This window comes from Brassica napus, chromosome C3, assembly GCF_020379485.1.
Source record: "Brassica napus cultivar Da-Ae chromosome C3, Da-Ae, whole genome shotgun sequence".
Classification (NCBI taxonomy): Eukaryota; Viridiplantae; Streptophyta; class Magnoliopsida; order Brassicales; family Brassicaceae; genus Brassica; species Brassica napus.
The window spans coordinates 48,666,809-48,685,636 of NC_063446.1; the positions used below are offsets into that span (position 1 = coordinate 48,666,809).

Below are 18,828 nucleotides of genomic sequence, written 5' to 3' on the forward strand. Positions count from 1 at the left end.
TCCACGGTGACAACAGATCTCTAGCACACGAGCCACTCCTCCGGTGAAGGCGCTGGCTCCAGTGGCATGGCTCACGGGGGTTGATGGTGAATGCCATTGTCATGGCCCAAACCCATTCAAACCCCCAAGCCCATATTTTGAGTCAAAAGAAAAACCCTACAGAAGGGCATTTTAGTCATTTTGGATGATCTGCAACCTAAGATATTTCACTTATATGTTGTGGCCACGATCTAGAGAGGAGAGGGAGAGAAAATAGATGGCAAAGCCCTGCCAAATTCACCAAAAACGCAGCCTGCAACACTCTGTTCTCTAAGTGAGGTCAGTGTCAAGTTGAGGTTTTGGAGAGGAGTTTACGGCCAGATACTTAAGATTTAAGCAAAGAGTCTTAGCTGGATCGATAGATCTCGTTTCAAGGAGGACACAGCAATTTTCGTATCTCAGTTACGAGAGCCATATTGGGGGGCAATTTCCGGTTGATACAGAAGGATCTAGGTGACGGTATTGTTATGGTTGGAAAGCTGACGTTCCCAGCTTTCTACAGCCACCACGACCACACATTTACGAGTGTCACATAGGGGTTTTGTGAGAAGATTTCCCGGTGAACCAGAGAGAGTTAGAAAGCGAGTAAGATATCTCTGGAAAGCTCTTGTTTCGAGGAATCTGTATTAGTTGACGGTTTCTTGTTTAGAGTTTCAGATCGCTAGAACAGTATTTCAACCGCTATATTCAGAATTTACTTTCAACCTTAGGGCAAAGGTGAGGATGCGATCTGTGGATTCTTAATATTATTAGTCAAGTTGTATTCTTAAATGCTAGGTCTAGGAACTTGTTTGTATTTGATTGTGATTGATGTGTGATGATTATTTGTGATGATAATTTTAATGATTAGTTGATAATGGTTTAAGTGATAAGTGATGAAAGTGTAAAGTATATATAAAATGTGTGAAGTCGGACTGAGGACGAGGACATGGCGATCCCGTCAAAGCCCGTAAACCGGCTGACGAGCCCAAGGTGGCGTACGACCTTTCGAGGTGACGGCCAGCCTAAGTGTTATGTTATTATTAATATTGGGAATGGTTATGAGATAAGAAATGTTAATGTGATTAATGGAAGTGTATTGATATGAATAATTTGTTATGATTGCTAATTGTTTAATATGTTGAGTGATGCATGTTATAGGACTAGTATTTTTGTGTACAAGTTGGTTAATAATGTTAGGAGTCATGTGGACATGCATGACCATCCTCACTGAATGACTGTGTGTTATTCATCCATCTTTCCCCTTTTCCCCTTTCAGGTGAGGAGTGAAGGTTCACAGCAAGTCTTGTCGGGTACTGGTTTTAAAAATGAGTTTTACTTATGTTTTATTTCAGATATAACTACGTTGGTTTGACTTTGCGAATTATGCGGTTTATGATTTCATGTTAAGATGTTTCTTTAAGAATAAAGATGGATTTTTATGAAATATATTTATTAAGTTGGTTAGTTTTGAAAGACCGGTGTTACAGCCATGGCTCCGGTGGTGACTAGCGATGGTGGATGCGTCACGTCTTCTCGGTCATCAAACACACGAACACATGAAGAACATGGGGGAGAAGAAGAGAATGTCCCAAGTGATGAGCAAGAGAGATGGAGAGGAGATGAAGCATGAGAGATCGATCATGGTTTGAGGCTAGGTTCTGAGTGGAGGAACAATGACTTTGACGGCTAAGTTAGAAATAAGAGAAAGATGCATACGCTTTAAGTACATGCATACACGGTTTGGTTCAAGAAAACAAGTGGTGGAGATAATTAACGAAACCAAAAAGAAACCAGATCGGTTTAGTGAAAAATAATTAATAGAAAGAGAAAATCAAAACGGCTCTAGGAATCCGGGTCGTTACAATTCTCCCCCACTAATAAAGAATTCGACCCCGAATTCGGCTTGTGAATCGGCTGCCCAGTACCATCCTGAAAAAGCTCTGGATAATTAACCCTCATCTGAGTCTTAGTCTCCCAGGTTTCCTCTTGGATCCCGTCTCTCTTTCAATGGACTTTAACCAAACTGGTCATCATCCCCTGAACAACTTTCACGTGCCGATCTATAATCTCAACTGGCTGACAAGATGCAGACAAATTTTTTCTCAAGATCACTAGGTGGCTACCGCAAAATGAGCTCTGGCTCTCTCACAACTTTCCTCAAAATTGACACATGGAACACATCGTGGAATTCCGACAACTCTGCTGATAACCGCAATCTGTAAGCCACTGCTCCAATCCGCTCCACAATAGGGTATGGTCCCATATATCTCGGTTTAAGCTTCTTTAGCTTCCGAGTCTTAGACCCTCCTACTAAGTCTCCTACCTGAAACTCCAAGTCCTTACAGCGCTTATCTGCATAAATCCTCCGCCGTCATGAGCTTCCCAAAGCCAATCCTTGAGCATGTCCATTTGCTATACCATCTCTTGAACCATTAATAGTTCTAACTCATATCACTCCCTCACTTTGGTCCAAAAAAGTGGTATACGAAAAGGCCTACCATAAATAGCCTCATACGGTGTCATCTCAATGCTCGAACGATCGTTGTCGATCTAGGCAAACTCTGCTAGATGTAATGCTTTCCGATCTTCCATCCCACTGTAAGACGCAATCCCTGAGCATGTCCTCTAAGTCAGAATAGTTCTCTTTAACTAACCATCTATATGCTGATAATAAGTTGTATTCATGTGGATCTTTGTCCCAAGTTCCTTCTGAATGACTCCAAAAATGTAGACGTGAACTTCAAATCCCAATCCGATACAATGTTGACATCCATGAAACTTCCCAAACTCAATAATGTAGGTTTGCTCCAACTGATAAGCTCTGAATGTCTTCTTAATTACTTAAGAAATGGGTTGACTTGGTAAGTCTATCAATGACTACCCATGTGTCATCCTTTCCGCATATGGTGATTTAAAATCCAATAACAACGTCCATAATCACCATGCCTCATTTCCACTTCGGCAAAAGCAAGCTCAAAAATAACATGATAGATAATTGATCCTCTGACATAGCTATCTGACATGTCTGACACTGTGACGCAATGAAGCTACAACTCTCTTCATACTAGGCCAATTATAGTTAACACTTCATATTTTTGTACCCTTTGGTGTTCCCGATGGGTAGAGAAACACGAGTGATGTATTTGCTGTAAGATCCCTTTTCTTAACAGCTTATCGTCCAACACACAACTCAGTTTTGGTAAAGGTACATCCCGCTCAAAACTATCCTGCTCAACACTTATGATATCCAATACTCCCAATCTCGATCATCTTACAAAGCCATAACGCTAACATGCGCTTGGCGTATCCTCCATGGCAAGACTGCCTGCTCCAAAGTCCGAAGGCCATCTGTCTCTCCATCGACAGTAATGGAACACAATCTGAGACTAGCAAATGCCCCAGTAAACTCATGAACCTCTTTGGTTCCTGATATGTCGCTCATGTGCCTACCCAAGGCATTTGTCACCTGGTTGTCTTTACCAGATGGTATGCAATATCCAAACTGTAGCCTGCTACCAACTCAATCCAACTGCATTGTCCAAATACAAGTTTTAATGAATGAAGATAGATTTCAGACTCAAATGATCCCGGAGAATCTGAACTTCCTCCCTGTACAATTACAATCTCCAAAACTATAACGCAAATACCACTGCAGCCACTACGAATCATGAATAGGGTAGTGGGTCTCGTGAGGTCTCAACTGATGCAATGTATATGGAATGACCTGATCCTCATGCATCAATACACAATCCGCAAATGCTCATCATGCTCCCTCTACTCCAAGAATAAATCAATGGGGTCGTCGATGCGTACAATCGCGCACTTGTCCAAGTGTTCGCGAAAGACATCATTCATAAGCTTCTCAAATGCTATCGGTGCATTCGTCGATCCAAAATCATATCACCAAAACTCATAATATCCATAACGTATACAGAAGCCCACATTCCGTACACACTCCTCAACTATAGCAATCTGATGATGTCCTGATGCCAAGACAACTTTCGAGAACCATGAACCTCCATGCAGCTAATTCAACAACTCATCAATATGATGGTTACCATGTTCAAGTCTATGTAGTCGATACAAAGCCTAAAACTCCCATCATTTTTTTTTCTTTAGAAACAACACTGGTGCTCCCCACGGCGAATTACTTGGCCTGATAAATCTCTTGCCTGATGAATCTTCCATATGTTCTTTCAGCTCAGCCATCTCTGCTGGCGCTAATCGGTATAGAACTCGTGAAACCGGTGCTGTCCCTGACTCCAACTCGATCGTAAGAACATCTCCTCTGGCTGGTGACGGCCCTTCCAAAGGCCTCAAATACATCTCCATACTCTGAGATAACTAGAAGATCCTGAAATTCATGTTGACCATCGAAATGATCACCAAAATTCATTTACTCCCCATATCCAATAACTCCTCTGCATGTAGCATGTATGCAATTAAAATCTGCTCTGCTCCAGAAATATGAACTCTTGCCCGCAGGCAATCCAACAGTACTCAATGTCGTGATAATCAGTCTATCCCAAGAATGATATCGTAAAACACAACTCCATCTCTGACGAGTCCCTGAACCGATCGGCCCTCCAAGCATAACTGGTACACCACAATCAATATAAATAGCTCCCAACGTTCCTATGTCAGCTGTCCGAACTGACACATCTCTGAAATGATCAACATTGCCAAAAAATGGAAAACATACCAAGCGTCACTCCAATATCACACAACGCAAGCTGTCGCACCCTAATCAAAGCGATCCCCACGAGTTTACAAAATAACCATGCCTCCAAGGCAGTAAATATACTCATACACACGAATAACACATGCCAACTCAAGGCTCACATCTCATACCACATAATCTCCAATAACAAAAACTCGTGGAGCGATGGCTTAAAGTTTGGGTGGTGGCAACAACATCACATATCCACATGCGGACAATCTCCGAACACGACAGACGAAACTGATACACACCTAAGCAATCTATCAAACTGTGACATCATCCATCTCTCGAACATCTGGCTGAAACCCTGTTAGCTAGAGAGCGGATGACGATGATAAACTCATCGTCAATAAAAAGACACTTGGGTTAGAAGTTACTGAACGGAAATGTGCTGTATTTTTCTTTCTTTAAAACTCCCAAATCCCCAGATTCAAAAATCGATTAAACTGAATTAAAACTAAGTCAAAAACGAGTCGAAACCACGTCCCAACAAATCGCCATCCCGGGTCAGAGCCGGGACGGAACCCCGCTCTGATACCAAATTGTAACACCCGTATTTTTCAAAATAACTTAAATAAATAAAAAGTCTGAAATCTCCATTTATTACTCTTCAAATGTAAACTCGAAAGTCTTAAATCCAATAAATAACCATAAATGCAATAAAAGAGATAAATCCAGAAATATCGATAAAATCATAAAACCGCATGTCTGAAAATGAAAGAAATAAAACTCCCAAAGAACCTGTCCGATAGCAATCATTCATGCTCGTCAGTCTCACCTGAAAGGGGAAGGAATAGGAGGGCTGAGTAACATGGGAGTTAGTCCGTGAGGTATGAGATGCTAAATACGCAAACCACTGACTTGAGTAAATAGAACTCCCACTATGGAAGTTTAGCTCTAACATGAACACACACGACACCTAGCGCATCACACAAACACAAACAATGCGATGATAGCACATAGCTAGTCCATACACCCCGCATCTCCTCATATGGATATATAATACGTAGCATCGCTAGTACAGTCTGTCTCTGTACCCCCGCCCTCTCAAGTAGCGTCATTGGTACAAACGTCTCTGCACCACACGCCCGCACAAGTAGCATCGCAAGTTCAGACGTCTCTGAACCCCTGCCCGCACAATCAAAGTAGCGTCGCTAGCCCAGACATCTCTGAGCCCCCGCCCGCGCACATAGTCCCTACTCATAGCTATGTGTACATACATATATATATCGCATCTCTTAACATCACGCAATCAATCAACGGTTGAATCCTCTAGACCCCTAGTTCCAGTTTACAGTGAATGAACTATCTAACAACCAAGACTCAATTCAATCAGACGGATCATGATTCGAAATCTAAACTACGATAGAGAGAATTCTACACTGGTACGGGATTTACGGAATAGACTCTCACCTTAGCCAATATCGGAAATAAATTGGAAAACGAATATCCCCGCCTAACAAGTCGTTACCAAATTTTAGCATGGATTACTTGTTGACTAAGTCTCACCTAAATCATAAGATTACACCATGCACAAGTTACGATTAGGTTTTATGCTACAAAGGTAGCTTGCCCCACAAGGAATAGAGAAAAAGGTCACTTAGTAGGGGTTATTGGTTGTTGTATTTTAATGGATTTGAAAATCCGAACTAAATCTAGTGTTATTGGTTCTATGATTTTCAAATCTGTATTAAAATCATGTGTTATTGGTTTAATGATTCATAAATTATGTATCAAAGCAAGTGTTATTCAATTGTACGGATTTATTGGTTTATATATTTTGATTGATTTATAAATCTATATAGTATTTATAAATCCAAATCCAGAGGTTTTCCCTCGGATTTGAGTCTTTGTATTTTTAACTAAAAAATCCAAACAAATCCATTCAAATCCATTATTAAATCAAATATATTAGTAAATCCGTACGATTGAATAACACTTGATTTGATATAAAATTTATGAATCATTAAACCAATAACACATGATTTTAATACAGATTTGAAAATCATAGAACTAATAACACTAGATTTAGTTCGGATTTTCAAATCCATTAAAATACAACAACCAATAACCCCTACTTATTAATATATTTGATTTTATAATGGATTTGAATGAATTTGTTTGGATTTTTTAGTTAAAAACACAAAGACTCAAATCCAAGAAAAAATCTCCGGATTTGCATATTTTACTTGGATTTATAAATACTATATGGATTTCTAAATTAATCAAAATATATAAACCACTAACACCTCTTTAGCTATTACGGCTTGGTATCACGTTAAAGGATCTCACACTTCGGCGACGTGGGCTTCATCTACGGTGACTCACGGTTGAGGATCACGGCTGGTCAGACTGAAACGGCTCCGGTTGTGGTGCTTGGTGGTGTTGATGCGTGCCGGTGGCGTCAAGATGCCAAAGCTCCAGCTCGTACACCTCTTCTCCACGGTGACAACAGATCTCTAGTACACGAGCCACTCCTCCGGTGAAGGCGCTGGCTCCAGTGGCATGGCTCACGGTGGTTGATGATGAATGGCATGGCTCCGGTGGTGACTAGCGATGGTGGATGCGTCACGTCTTCTCGGTCATCAAACACACGAACAGATGAAGAACATGGGGGAGAAGAAGAGAATGGCACAAGTGGTGAGCAAAAGAGATGGGGAGGAGATGAAGCATGAGAGATCAATCATGGTTTGAGGCTAGGTTCTGAGTGGAGGAACAATGACTTTGACGGCTAGGTTAGAAATAATAGAAAGATGCATACGCTTTAAGTACATGCATACACAGTTTGGTTCAAGAAAACAAGTGGTGCAGATAATTAACTAAACCAAAAAGAAACCAGATCGGTTTAGTGAAAAATAATTAATAGAAAGAGAAAATCAAAACGGCTCTAGGAATCCGGGTCGTTACAGAAAGGACATGGGGTTTGATGAAAGACTTGTGTTGTGTTTGAGGCAATAATAAATTGTGAATTATATTAAGTTAGAGCATATAAACCGAAAAACCAAATTCAAAACCAAAACCAAAACTGAATATGTACTCAAATATCTAAAATACAGTTTATATAACTTACAAATATTCATTATTTAGCTTTAAAATTACCAAATATTTTTAAAAGTGCTACTCATAAACCTAACAACCCGAAAAAACAAATTTTCCAAATGTTTTTAATCCAAAATATTTAAATTTATACAAGTTACCGATACTTAATCCGAAAAACTTAATATATTTGATTTTTATGCCTGATTATCTGAAATTAACCAAATCGGATCGAATTGGTTCCAAAATTTTATTAGATATTAACTAGTTTCAAACATTTTTATTCGAACCAAACTAAAAAATGAGAAAACCAAATTTATTTCTCAAATAACCAGAATTGAACGAGAATCGAACTGAAAACTAAATGCCCAAACGTAGCATAGATTCAATGATAAGGTTGAAACTCATATTGAGCATTTTTGATGTACGCCATATGACGCACACAATTCATTTTATATGTATAACTTGATTTTGATCCGCGCTTTTGAAGTGAATTTTTTGTTTATTTAATAGATAATTTTTTTTGTAAATTGTAAGATTGTTTATAATTGCAAAATATTCAGAAATTTTATGTTTGTTTATAATACATTTATAATTGTGTTAAGAAAATTATGGAGTAGGAGGCCCTGATCAATGTGACGGAGTTGCTTAATTTCCTTGGTCTGGTCAACTATTATCGTCAGTTCATCAAGGGATATTCAAAGAAGGCAACACTGATTTTGTATTTTGTAAAATAAATTTTGAGACAGGACTCACACACTAGCTAGACAAATTTAGGTCCTAGTTATGTTTTTGTATTGATTATTCATGTTGTGGTTCTGTGTGAAAGGTTTAACATCTTTCGAAGTGATTTTCATACTAGAAGACATCATGTTTTATTTTTCTTAGGATAATCGGGAAGAATGGAAATGATAGATATGATTTTATTTATAATCCCATCATAGGCGAAAAAGTTTACAGGTGCATAATATATCTTAGGAATATAGTCTTTATATTTTGGAAATTCCTATATTTCCAGTAGAATAAATCTTAACAAATCACAAGCTTCTAATATATGGACGTTGTATTGATCTTTTATTATTTCTGAATCAAAATCAATAGATTTAAAATAGGAAACAGCGGACCTATGCAGCGTAGTGTTTCACAATTCTTAACAAAATTTAGTAGTTAGGGAAGTTTACAGAAATTTTAAATTTACCACAATTTGATATTATTTTCCAAATTTACTTTTAAATGATAACTATTTTTATAAATACTTTAAGTTCGTGATGAAAAAAGACTGAACTGACTTTTTTAAATCATTTATTAATTTTATAATTTTTTATAGAAGTTTATAAACCCAACCAAAGGCGGAGTTAAAACTATTTTCTACCCGGAGCACAACATCACTTATAAATAAATTCATTTATACAAGAAAACTCTTGAAAAACACCTTAGCGATTCCACATTTTGGAATTTTTATCACATCATTTTTTATTTTCTCAAACAATTCTTTCTCAACAAAACTAATAGCACAATTATTTTAAAACTAATCACTTATCCGGTTTCGAAAGCTAGTTTTAACAATCTTCTTCAGGGTAAAGCTCAGAAAATCTCATAACTTTAAGTGATCAAACTCACGAAATGAATAGCTGGGTCTCAAAGAACCAATGCAACCAAGAAATTCAGTGTTTACCTAATCAAAGCGTTCATTAAACTCCTGAATTTTGCATATCCAATACAGTCTAAAAGCATTCCACCATGTAATGATGCAAGTTGGTTATATTGGAACCAATTGCTTATTTTTTGTCGAATTTTTTAATTAAATACGTCATCCATAACTAGTAACTTAGTATTGTAATTCTAACAAAAGGAAAACACTATGTTGATCAGAGACTCCCATCCATTTTCCCTGAGCTTATACAATTTTTCTTAGTGAATTTTAGAATATCCAAATATTTCCTTTATAAACCCTTTGATAAGCTATTTGTGATCCAAAGAATAAGCAACATTAACTGTTAGTAGAACACAAACTCAAAGGTGTAGAAATGGTTGAGAAAACCATTAAAATGTCGTCTTTTGATACCATCATGGCTTTCAAAATAATAAAGTACTTTAAGGATATAAAAAAACAAATCAACCAACCGCCACAATGTCTTATAGTGAGAACCCCCAATAAGTTTTATCGTGTCTTTGAAATAAAACCTCTTGGTTTAATCCTTTTTTTGTTTTAATTTTACCTTTCTTAGTTCTTTCCTCTATTTTTTTCCGAAAGTCTTCTCGAACCATATCTTTCCTCTTACAAGAAGTCCCAACCACATTTAACAAGGCAACAAGCTTATCAAAGAAATCTCCAACTCCAAAATGCTTTTGAGCAACTGCCACGTCAACAAACTGGAGCTGATGAGGAAAATGGACATAATATGCAGAACTCAATTATCTAAGAATGAAAAATCTGAATCCAATGAATCCACCCTTCATATTACTCGCTCCATCATAACCTTGTACTCTTAAATTTCACATACTCAATCCATGTTTAGCAAACAATGAATCAACATGACAGTTCATATATTAAGAAGATGTCTCTTTCACATGAACCAAGCCAAAAACCTTTCTTTAACTATCCCATATTTATCAACAAAGCGAAAAACCACTGTCATTTTCTCTTTATCAAGAAACATCTACAGTCTTATTGACCAACAAGAAAATTTTATCATGACCAACTTCTTGAATAACATATTCAATTCTTCTGCAAAGCAATGACTTATATATATTTGAATTTTGTGGGACACTATCTCTGATTTTTTTTAAGGAACATTCTCTAAAACAATCTTACTTACAAGCTCATTTTGCTCTACAATATATTTCACAAGTTGCAAAAAGTTTCCTTTGTTAACTGAATCCACAGACTCATCATGATCTCGGAATGGTACTCCTTGTCATAACCAATACCTAAGAGCATCAACTGAAGCATTAAATATGATCTTGTATTCATATTAACCGCGCCATCTTGCTTTTCAAAAGAATGAACAATTAATTACCCTGGTTTCAATAAATAATCAGCCCATTTCAATGCACTATTGTGATAATTATTTACTGCTCCTACATGATCATGTAATCTCTAATCTTGTTCCAGTCATCAAAGCCAGTAATCACAAATGCATTATTTCCACCATTTTTTCAGTGTAATTTCTAAACAAGTAGAAGAACAAACATAATTGTAACGACCCGGTGTCTCAAAACAAGGCTTGGAAATTTGTTTGGATTAATTACTGAACCAAACCGGGTGCATTTATATAAATTGTAAGTATCTCCTTCTAGCTAAAACCTAAAGCTCAGCCGCCATCGTTGGAATTTGTGAATAGAGAGAAGTTGCTGATGCGTCTCACCACCTACGTCATCTCCTTCTTCTTCTTAATGGATTTCTCTTGGTGTAAAACGAGACCCATCAGCTGTGTGTCACCACCGTCATGATCATCTCACCGCAGGAGGGTCTGAGATCCTTGCCGCGCCGGAACCGTTATCAACCCTCGTCAAGGCTGAGATCTTAATTGAGAGATGCGGAGGAGGCACGATCTAAACTGGAGCTGTGACGTTTAACACAAATCACCACCATCGTTAACCGTGAGCCATAGGAGGAGCAAGCCATGTCACCGGAGAGTCGTTTCGTGATCACCGGAGTTCGAGCCAGCCACCATCATTAACCGTATTCAAAGCCGTGTAGCAGATAAGTGTTATATTATCTGTTACGTGAGTTACAAGCAGCATATTTAGCATAAGCTAAATGTTTCATGCGTAGGGAGGAAGCATGCAACTTTGGATGTTACTTGCTTGACAAGTAATTTGTTCTAAACCCTAAGAGAGTTTGTTGGACAAAGCATATCTGTTTTCAGGCATTTTTGCATTATTTCTGATTTTGGCTAAGGTATAAGGGTCTTTTCCCGAACATAAATCTAATATGATTTGTTAAGCTAGATGGTTTTAGAGATTTAAATGTAAATTGCAGTTTTATATTGAACAAGTGTTTGTTCAATAGATTGATCGAGGTTTTGGTGGTTAAAAAGGAAATAGTTAGACTTAGGGTTTTTATTCAGGAAACTTGAGATTATAATCCTACATATGCCTAATGAGTTGCATGCATGATAATGTAAAGCTCAACTACTTAGTCAACAAATCCATCAGCGTTCGCAATGTTTTGACTTGTCTATTAACTAGATCTAATAATCTCAACTATCGTATGTCGATCAATAGAAAGTGTCGATCGATGATCCTATAGGGATATCGATCGATACACCTTTCGCTTCGTCAATCGATTATTCAATAATGATATCGATCGACGCGCTTCTAGTTAAGCTTTATGCGCGGGTTGAATGAATGCTTACTAAGCTCACTAGATCAGCTCTCGCCTTACTCATAGCAAGAAACTTAGCTCAGTTAGAATGTTTTCAGGATGAGAATGAAACTCTCGCTTTTATCTATCAATCCTAGGGCAGGTTCTAGGTAGCTAATCTAGAGACATGCATTAATGAACAATCCTAATGACAATTATCACAACTCAGCAATCTATAGATGGGGCTAATCCCTCCTAACCTATTTAAATCCTAAAATCTAATAATGGAACTACTCAGACATGGCTAGGCAATTCATAACAGCAATTATGTAAGAAAAATTCATTATAATAGTAAATAGATATTAATGGAGTTCCAACCACAAATTATAACTTTGGATCTTCTCTCCAATCGATCAAAATCCTAGAAAACCTTGCTGTGAAAATAATAAAACTAGAAAAGCATACTTTGTCTCTAACATGGTGGCAAAGCTTATATAATTAGGTTAAAACTCGTCAGGGGCAATCTTGTAAATTGGTGAAGACTTGGGCTTCAAGTCGGCTGTGACCAAACGGGCTTTCTGCGTGCTTCCCTGTCGATCGATGTCAAGATATGAACACCGATCAATTATTCCTCTCCAATATAGACCGATGGTCGAGCTCGATGGTCATCTCGGGTGCTTGATCCAAATATCTCCATAATGCTCCAAAAGCATCACTTATCTCCAAATCACTCCTGATCTTATAAATATAGTAAATAGATTCTATAATATAATAATTAATTGTAAAAACACCTATAAACCATGGATGAAAATGAGTCAAATCCATGGTCTATCAACTCCCCCAGACTTACCATTTTGCTTGTACTCAAGCAAAACAAACAGACAGTCTCTCTAAAAGTGGTTTTAAAACAGCAGGGACTCACATGATTTAAAACTTAGAATTATAACCTCTACAATATGCAATCCATATCTAAAAAGTCCTAATCCCAAAAGCACATTATACCATATCCTAGCTTAGAAACCAAATTCATCTAGCCAACAACTTAGCAAATCTTGTCTGACATTCCCCTATACCAACCTCATTTCTTAGCATAAATAAAAGTGTAGGCTTTACCTTGGGGGTATCGATCACATGATGCAAGGACTTTCAAATAAATATCTGGACCTGCAGGTAAACATTAGTTCATATCCTCTCTCTCTACTAATTTTTTTCTCTTAGTCAAAGTCTGCTTATATTAGCAAGATCATTGACCAAGATTGGACAGGCTTCCATTAATGGTGGTTGCCACTAAGTCCTGTTCACTTCTTTTCGACATATATTCTAGGATTATTTGTGAAGAAAACCTTAATGGTTGTAGCCACCAAGTCCTGTTCTAATCTTTTACTTATATAATTCTTATGAAGCAAGCCTTAATGGTTGTAGCCACCAAATCCTGTTCGAATTCATTCCTAATAAATCTCTAATAGATATATATAATAGTAAATAACAATAAATATTTTTTTTTTATTCTATCTATCTATAATTTCGAATTCTTATGAAGCAAGCCTTAATGGTTGTAGCCACCAAGTCGTGTTCGAATTCCTTTCTAATAAATCTCTAATAGATATATATAATAGTAAATAACAATAAATATATTTTTTTATTCTTAATGGTTGTATACACAAGGCTTTACCTTCCAGACTTGTTTGAGAATCTGATCCCATGCATACCAAGCCCAAGACAAGCAATTGTGTCGAGTTTAGTGTTGGAGGTCAGCTTTGGTTCCTTCAAACAATCTCAGCAAGTGTGAATAGTAGACAGGTTGATCCACTTTAGTATCTTTAGTACTATCTGCAATCAGTAAATCTAGAATGGTGCTAAAGAGTGGTTAGATAACAAGCAAAATCTATAAGTTCATTATCGCCTTCTTGACTCAATAAAACTTTTTTTTTGCAACCTGATTTACGAAGTCATCTCCAAAGTTTTAGCTCGTAGGCTCAAAGCAATCTTCCCGGAAGCTATTGAGCCAAATCAAACTGCATTCTTCAAAGGAAGACTACTACTCGAGAATGTTTTGCTAGCTTCAGAGTTGGTGAATGGGTATCATAAGACCTCGCGGACTAGTAGAGCAACGGTAAAATTTGATATTTCGAAGGCTTTTGATACGGTCAAGTGGTCGTTCATCACCTCGGTTCTGAAAGCAATGGGTTTACCTGCTCAGTTTATTCTATGGATTAGGGTCTGCATCTCTACGACTGCTTTCTCGGTGAATGTCAATGGGAGTCTTGAGGGTTTTTTTCACAAGCGCTAGAGGGATTCGCCAGGGCTGTTCCCTCTCGCCCTACTTGTACGTTATATTGAACAACGTTTTATCTAAGATGTTAAACAAGGCTGCTGAAGCACAGAAGTTCGAGTATCATCCGCAATGTCGAGAAGTGAAGCTCACGCATCTTAGCTTCGCGGATGATATCTTAGTTTTCACTGATGGATCAACAGACTCCCTTCAAGGCGTTTTGGAGGTTATGGAACAGTTTGCGAGTGTTTTGGGACTCTACATTAACGCTTCTAAGTCATCTATATTTGCGTCTGGACAAGATGTTACCCCTCTGCTCACTGAAGCTGCGGACATTGGGATCAAGGTTGGGACTCTACCAGTGCATTACTTAAGTATGCCCTTAACTACAAAGGCTCTGACACGACATGACTATGAGCCGTTGCTTGATAAGGTGCGGGGAAGAATGCTTTCTTGGAGCAACAAATGTATGTCGTATGCTGGGCGTCTGCAATTGATTAAATCCATCATCTCGAGCATCGTAAACTTCTGGAGTCAGGCATTTATCCTTCCCAAGGCGTGTTTGAATGAGATAGAGAGTATGTGTAGTGCATTCTTGTGGTCTGGCTCTCCAAATCTGACTCACAAAGCTAAGGTGGCATGGGATGACCTATGTTGTCCTATAACCGAAGGAGGGCTGGGGTTATGGAAGCTACATGATTCATCTCGAGTATTTGCTTTGGGTCTCATTTGGAGGATATTTTCAAACGGGGATTCTCTCTGGGTGTCTTGGATACATCATTACCTGTTGCGCCAAAACTCTTTTTGGGATATAAAGGAGAATGGGAAAGGATCATGGATGTGGAGAAAGCTATTGAAGCTTCGTTCAGTGGCTTACCAATTCCTCAGGTATGAGATAGATGATGGCAAGACTGCTTTTTTCTGGTTTGATGATTGGTTGAAGCAAGGCAAGGTTATAGAAGTCACCGGGGAAGTCGGTATATGCCATCTTGGCGTTGCTCGTAAGGCTCGGGTCTGTGATGCTGTTACACAAGCTGGCTGGAACATTAGGGGGCATAGAAGTCGTTTTTTTATGCCCTCTATGATCGCATCCAAAATACTCCGGTCCCTCACGGCTCAAAGGGTAGTGATGTGGTGCTCTGGAAACATTCAGATGATGTTTACAAACCCAGTTTCTCTACTGCCCGAACTTGGAATCAAATCAGAGAGAAGAAGAATGTTGTGTTTTGGAGTAAAGGAGTTTGGTTTAGTCAAGGAGTGCCGGGGTTCTCCTTTATTGTCTGGCTGGCAGTGCACAATAGACTGTCAACGGGAGACAGAATGAGAACTTGGGGAATAAAACAAGGCTGTCCTCTATGTGGAGAAAGAGATGAGACGAAAGATCATCTGTTCTTCGCTTGTCCTTTCTCCTTCACTGTTTGGGATACATTAGCGAACCGACTGACTGGGAATAGGACTGATCCTGACTGGTCGGCAACGCTGCATTTTGTGTGCAGAAACAATTTGCAAAGCATGGATAAGATCCTGATTAAAATGCTGTTCCAAGCGTGTGTCTACAATGTATGGAAGGAGAGGAATACTCGCAGACACAATACTGGCTTTCGAACAGCAGAACAAGTAGTGAGAATCATTGATAAGGGGATAAGGAACAGAATCACCTCTCTCCATTACAAGGTGGGTCACAAGTTGGAGGGTTTGAGAAAACGTTGGTTCGAAGTTACACTTTAAATCATATGAGTTCATTCATTATACAGCCTTGTAAATGTTCTGAGGTATCCATAGCATTTGTAAATTCATATTCTTTCTACATGATCAATAAATTTCACATTTCATCAAAAAAAAAGTTTTTTTTTTTTTGAAAAATATTTTAATAAAACTCATAAATAAATGACTATCTGTAAACCTCCCCCCCAGACTTAAACTACACTGTCCCCAGTGTAAATTCAGTCGGAGTTATGGTGATAACTAAATCATAAGGACTCAATGTAACAAGTTAGAACGATATACCGGACCGGAATGGATGTCGACCGATGTAGGGATGTTGATATCGGTTGCGGAAGGTTAGGCAATGTCGATCGATGTCGACATCTTCTCGTCGGTCGATACTCACGGTAATCGTCTACTTGGATCTTTTTTTTTTGACCTGCAATAATTAAAAACCAACATAAATAATATATCAATAAAAACTAAATAAATATATTACCTAATAGTGGGTTGCCTCCCACTCAGCGCTTTGTTATAGTCATTTAGCTTGACTTTGGAGGTGATTGGGCTAGTAGTGTTGAAAGCTGGAATTTGTTGGAAGACAAGTATCCATCTCTTCTTTGCGCTTGTTTAACCATGTACCAGTGAAGTCTCTCATAGCTTCATCCCCTCTACGCCATTTTTTTTCATTGTTGTAGTTGTGTTTTCCATCCTCTGCAATCTTTCTTCAAGACTCTCCAGGTTGAACTGATGTCTCCTAAGTGTGGCGTAAGTGTCAACTGAGATCTCCTCTCCATGGTAATGTGTGTCGGACATGTCTGATGTCATCTTTGGTACTAGCCAGCCTCGGTTTGTAGCGTCGTCGACCGATGTTCGATGATGAATGTCGGTCAATTTGTTGTTGCCTCTGTCGATCAAAGACGATGCTTCTGGTCGACGAGCAATGTAACTCTGAATCTCCACCAATTGTCCTTGCATAGTTTCAATCTTGGAAGTCAAAGCACTGATGCTAAGATCCATTGGTAAATATATGTCATCACATCTCCCATCAAGCTTCTCTTCTGTAGTTTCCAGAGCTCTATAGATCTCTTCTACCAACTGATCTATCTCTTCCCTGGTGTGAAAGTTTTGTTGAGACTTCATCGTATGTGGGCGTGGTGGATCGTTGTCGACCGATGTTGGCATCTGATTGTCGATCGATGTGCGTTGACGAATGTTGATCGATGTATTTTGATCCCTATCGATCGATGACGATCGAGCAACGTCGGTAGCATGCTGAATTCTGGCTATGTCTTGCTTCATCTCCTCCATGCAAGTAGTGAGCAAACTGATACTATCATTCAATGGATAGTAAACACCATCAAGCTTCATCTGGAAAGCTTCTTTGTTATTCTCTTGTTCTCCACATACTCCATAGAACATCTCATTGATCTTGTCCTTGGTGTAGATCTCTGGTACCAGCTTTGCCTGTGTGAATAAGTTAACATGTTCAGGAAGACATATGTAGCTTGGCTCATCTCTCGAAGCTCTTTCCATTAGCTTTCTGATCTTTTCCTTGGACACATTGATGATGTGTCCATCCATATCTCTGGCACATCCCTGATCATCTCTGTAGATTCCATACTCGTCCTTGTCTTCCCAGTGGAATTTTCTGGCTCCAAAAAGTTCAAAGGCTCTTTTGTCGAATTTTGGATGTCTATCGATCGATGGTGGCATGTTAATATCGAACGGTTTCTTCTTGGCTCTATCGATCGATTCCTGTATCTCTCTGTCGATCGCTGCTCGTCTGTCTGCTTCACTGATTTGGTTGGAACTGCTTCCTTTTCTATAGGCTTTTGCAAGAATTGAATCTGTTTCCACTTGTGCCTGAATCTCTGGTCGTAGAGGGCGAAATTTGTGGACTAGAATTCCTTTCTTTCTGTACTCTTCATCATACAAATCATCAGGGGTCTCAGGTGGTGCATCGTTTACTCCCATGATGGGGTTGTAGTAGTCGTTCTCCCAATCATCTGGACGACTATCGACCGAGTCTTCATGTGGTATGTCGGTCGATTTATGATGGCCACTATCGATCGATGTTGCTGTGTGAGTCTCGATCGATGCTGAGTATTCCGTCTCGTACTCGGCTCCACAGTGGCAAGCTGCAATGATTCATGGATCGTTGATTCTTCTAGAGGACATATGTGGCTTCTTGACTGGAATGGGGTCATAGTGGGCATTAGGATCTATGAGTGTTATACACAACTGGTTGGTTTGCAAGTTGCACACTGCTCCCATTGTTGATAAGAAGGCTCTCCCAAGTAGTTGAGAAGAGTTCCAGTTTAGCTTGATGTCCAAGACATGGAAATCAACTGGAACTAGGACATTACCAATCTGCACCTCTAGGTCTCTTACAATTCCTCCCGAGTTCCTCTGGGAACAATCCATAAAAGTGAACAATTCCTGCGAAGGCTCCACCTGCAGACCCAGATGGTCTGCCATAACCCTAGGTAGGATGCTGACTGATGCTCATGTGTCGCACAAGGCATGTGGGAATTCAATACCCTTCACCGTGCATGGTATTACAAATTGCACGGGATCACTCTTCTTCTTCAATGTAATCCTCATCCTCATCTTTTCTCTAGCTTCACAGAACATTTTCTTGATGTCTTTTTCTTTCTCTCTAGTTTCTCTGAAGAACATCCACAATCTGTGAGTATAATAAGCCTCCTTGAATGGCTTATCTACAGGAATCCTAAAGACTCTCTTTCGGAAATTTTCCTTTTC

General features: G+C 38.8%; 1 long non-coding RNA gene across 1 annotated transcript; it reads left to right on the forward strand.

The window, feature by feature from the left end:
- Positions 1 to 113: 113 nt before the first annotated feature.
- LOC106404627 lies at positions 114 to 1,494 on the forward strand. Its single transcript, XR_007321397.1, has 2 exons — positions 114 to 756; positions 1,298 to 1,494. It is a non-coding gene; the product is annotated as an uncharacterized LOC106404627 (long non-coding RNA).
- Positions 1,495 to 18,828: the final 17,334 nt, after the last annotated feature.